The following is a 4,994-nucleotide window of genomic DNA, read 5'->3' as shown; positions in this document are numbered from 1 at the left end:
GTTTTCAATGAAGACATAAGGACTTCACCAACATCTTCGTCTCTTCTCTAATTTTGTTAACGCACTTCATAATGTTTCCCTGCTTTAGAAAGACTCCATTCAGTGACTATAAACACCAGTATAGATTAAATCAATATGATCAAGAGCAAAGATAGACAGTTACTTCCACTGAATGGATTTTGGCAAAAGTCATTATGCTATTTATTCATGTTGCTAAAGAGCAGACTACAGTCAAATCAGGCAAATGAGGAAAGTAATAATCAGAAATGAGCTAAAAACTGCCTCCTTGAAAACATATTTATTGATTGCTCTTTGAATAGGTTAGTAGCTTGATCTGAACAGGCTGCCTGCAACTACAGCTTGGGAGGGTGGGGGGGCTGGAAAGTCAATAGTTTTCTCCATTTCTCTCTCAGCACTGTAAAAATTAAAATAAAAAATACATTTGTATTTTACAAATTACCATGCATGAAATATTCTCCTAATTAAAATTAACTGCATCAAATTTCTCCTTTTTCCTCTCTGGACTACCAGAAGCTTTTAACCAGTATTCCTGTATATCCATACTAATAATTTTTAATTTATTGCATTACCTATCTCAGCTATATAGTGCTTGCTTGTAAAGAACTGAGTGCTTCATAGTGTTTTCAGTAATCCTGAAGTATTTCTTGCTCCGTTATAAAGGGAGTGACTGGGGAAACTAAGTTCTATCTATGCAAAGTTAATATATACAAGCTAATATCATTATCATATAGGAATTTATCACTGCAGCAGGGCTGATAATGCTGTGATTCCTTAGAGGGCTCACATATTTTGGCCACATGAAGTGAACCATAGATACTGTATAATACTTCACTCTAATATTAAATTTAAAATCATAGAATAATTTACATTGGAAGGGACCTCTGGAGGTCATCTAGTCCAACCCCCTGCTAAAAGCAGATAAATTAGATCATGTTGCCAAGGGATTTGTCTGAGTTTTGAACACATCCAAGGATGGAGATTCCACCACTTCTCTAGGCAGCTGTTCTCAGTGTTTGACCACTTTCATAGTCAAAATTGTTTTGCCTATGCCCTAATATGAAAGAAGAAGAATAATCTAACTGAAATCTCGGGTTCGGGCAGTGGGGAGAGGGAGAGAAAATACAAATAAGGGTATGTTAGGTAATGTTGACTGCACCCAAAAATTAATGCCAAATGCTTCTCCTTTTGTAAAAACTAATATGGGCTCTTTAGCATCCATTACAGTTCAAGACCTCACTTAACGTTTCACCTGGGAGTCTCATAGCTCCAATTCTTTATTGCCTTCTTCCCTTCTATGCAATACATGGATTTTTCTTTGGATGTCTCCCAGCTCTGTGCTAAATACGCCCGACCATGTTCAGTTTTAGAGGTCTGGTAACACCACATAAACTGTATTGCTTAATGCATTCCACTGAATGAACGTTACAGAAAACAGTTACACAACCTGGTCTGTAGTTTTCTATTAAGAGCTAACAGAAGTGACTTGAGAGTGTTACCAAGAAAACATATTTATTTGTAGAAAACAACAAATATGAATGAGTGTGCATGCAGAAAGCTGAAATAAGAAGCAACACTTACTCGACTTAGGGAAAGGAACACTGTAAGTTTTCCTAGCGTTTCTTACCCCTCTGCTACGTCGTGTTTCTTTCAATGCAACGAAGTCATCTTCATCTCATTGTGAGCGGAGGTAAACTACGTGACCACTGTCATCTTCATTCTAGGTAAAGCCAAAGTTTTAATAGAAACAGACTGTTCCAAAGACAGGAGGCAATTTATTTCCACGGAAGGGCTTCAGTTATCCCTGCAAGGCTAAAGCACTGCACTAGCAACACACCTCCTCAGCAGTCTCTTAAGGTTTTAGCCATAAGGCTGAAATTGTTTTCAGGCACATTTTACACAGTTGCAGATTTCGCTGCTCTTCTCCCRTAGTACCAAGGGACTGCATGCCAGCTCCGCTTGCGTAACCTACAGTTTTCTGCCACAAAGAGGCAGCCTCCACCAACAGATTCTTCCCTGTATGAAAAGTCTTAGAACTTACCAATTGCACAGCTCTTTAGACGCAGAAAAGAAAGATCTTAATCAAAATTAGTTACACAACATTAAAGCCCCCGTGTAGTCAGCACAAATTCTTAAACCACACAGCGGTAGGGGTGTACCGACACTACACAGAAGTGCAAGCCCTTCGCAGAAATACTACATTTTCGAAAGCATTTCAACAGTAGAACTCAGGTAGACGCCTCACTCAGGCCGTTAAACTGCTGGGCTGATGTTCCAGCTCCCGCGCGCAGGGCTGTGGTTGCGCAGCGGCCTCCTCCGCGCCGCGCCGCGCCGGCCCTCTGAGCCCAGCCGCAGGGCTTTCACAGCCAGAAGCAAACTGGTTTAGCAGAGCTGCTTCCGAGACCACCCATTCCTCAAGTGCTAGTTTACACTGAATTTTTATAAAAGAATAACTACAAGATATATCAAATGTTGCTTATTACCGAAGTTGGAGACCCTCAATTTAGCGCCGTGAAAAAATAAGAGAATAATCACTGAGGAAGAATAATTAGGGTTTATAAAGTAGCATAGTAGTTTTACTTCAATAAGAATAAATCCCGTACCGGTGCAAGTAGTGTAGAACCAGAATATATGGAATGTACACTGTTAGAGGAATACCTGCCACTCGCTGGTAGTCTTTCACACTTCTCTAAGTATTTTGTGCAAACTCTAAACCTTGAGTAGTTAAATTCTGCTATAGTGAATTCTGAAGGGTTTGTTTTGTTTTTTTAAAACTATTGCAGAAGAGACATTTTTGCATTTAGTCTTGCTTTAATTAAAGCTTCTAGCTCCTAATTTGACCACAGGGATGCTATTTTTCAGGGTTTTTTTTTTAAATGAAGTAGGTTATGTTTACTACTGACAACTGCCTGAATGCATTTGCAATTTACTTTGAGAGATTAATTAAGGCTTGTTTTCTTGACAGAGACAAGATTTTTTATGATCAGATTAAAATTGATTTTAAATGATACGATTTTAAAATAGTTACAAAAATTATTCCTAGAAAATTAACACTTGGATTGAATTAAATACCAGTCATCTTAAGAATTCTGTAACATGTATAAACAGCTTTTCCTTTGCAGTTAACCACTGGACTTTGGACTTAAGCCCTATGACAGTTTTGCTGGCGGAAGGCGGTGCTGCTCGTGCAAGCGGAATTCAAGCAAAGCCCAAATTTAATTCCAAAACCTTCCTTCTCAGCTGCTGCCTAGAACCTCTCACCGCACAACTCATTAGGCATCTCTTCCCGTCCTATTTTAAAGAACAAGTGTTCAGTCCTGACCCCTCCTGAGAGGGAAGCAACTCTCCAGGGAAGACTGTAGTCAAGATTCCTCAGTAGACACTGGTGTTTCTCCGCAAGCCCCAGTAACACAAACATCAGCAAGGAATAGGCTTTGAGCAACAACTCTGGCTCAAAATTTATTATTAGCGAGTGCTGGGAATTTCCCTGCTCACCGTTATTTTGTTTTCTGGGCTTCATAAATGGAGTTTACTCCTCTTCAGGTTCTAGGCCACTAAGAATGTAGCGTCCTTGTCCTTTTCATTGACTATAGCCAATGCACTCGAGGTATTTTAAACCAGCATGTCACAGCTAGAAGTCAATAGTAGCTGAAACTGCTATCATACACAACAGTCTACATGTCATTAACTAGAACTATTTTTGTATTTCATGAACACAGACAAAAATAGCCTCCAAAACAAATATCTCATTAGTTTCAGCACAGAGGCTAAGAACCCAAATGTCCTGAAAGCAAATGTTATTTTTCTTGAGGAAATGGTCCTCTCCAGCTCAGCACTACAGACAATATGGACTGTGCTATATTTTGATGCAACTGTGTTTTATTTCCCAAAAGATATAGCATACRGTATATATTTACAAGTATACATGTGCTGTTACTTGTGTGATGGTCAACCTATTATTAGACTCTGCCCATTTTAATTAGTCTGAGTGAGTGGCAGAAATATTTTGAGTATTACAGGTATAAAAAGGATTAAAAACAAATTAAATTCTCCAAAGAGGAGAAGGATCCCTATGTTAACACAATCATATAAACTGTAGAAGTCACGGCCCAGAAAGTCTCATAGTCTCATAGAATCAGTAAGGTTGGAAGGGACCTCTGGAGATCATCTAGTCCAACCCCCCTGCTCAGCAGGGTCACCTAGAGCATGTTAGACAGGGTTGCATCCAGGCAGGCCTTGACCATCGCCGGAGAAGGAGACTCCACCACCTCTCTGGACAACCTGGTCCAGGGCTCCGTCACTCTCACAGGGAAGAAATTCCCCCTCACGGTCAGGCAGAACTTCCCGTGCTTCAATTTCTGCCCATTGCCTCTTGTCCTGTCACACGGGACAACTGAGAAGAGTTTGTCCCCGTCCCCTTGACACCCTCCCTGCAGGTACTTGTACACATTGATCAGATCCCCCCTCAGTCTTCTCTTCCCCAGGCTGAAGAGGCCCAGCTCTCACAGCCATTCCTTATAGGGCTTCCTTCTAACTGAATTAACATCGATGATAAACCAGAAGACTGGTCTAATCATTGTGTTCAGTGACTCATTTCCTTGTAATCTAAATGTCTCCAAAAATCTATGTTTAAATAGGCTGAACACCTGAAATTACTGTACATACTTACATAATGAAGATGCAAAGTATACAGCTGAAACTCACTAATAACTTCTTAATGATGCACTGGATTACAGTTTCAATAGTATTTTTCTTTCTCACTAAACATGAAAACAATTATTAGCGGAGGCATAGAAAATTATTATGCTCCATACTACAGAGGTATTTCTATTAATATTCTCCTAATGGAAGCTGAGCCCCAAAACAGGTAACTATTTAGCCCTATAGTTGTGTGCTGGATAGTGGAGTCATTATTCCACTGTTAAACATCTAGATACAATGAATACATACAAAGAGTGTAATAAAAAACACCAAAC

This window comes from Rhea americana, unplaced genomic scaffold (genome assembly GCF_003343005.1).
Source record: "Rhea americana isolate MKP2758 unplaced genomic scaffold, rheAme1 scaffold_154, whole genome shotgun sequence".
Classification (NCBI taxonomy): Eukaryota; Metazoa; Chordata; class Aves; order Rheiformes; family Rheidae; genus Rhea; species Rhea americana.
This window is presented reverse-complemented; position numbering follows the sequence as displayed.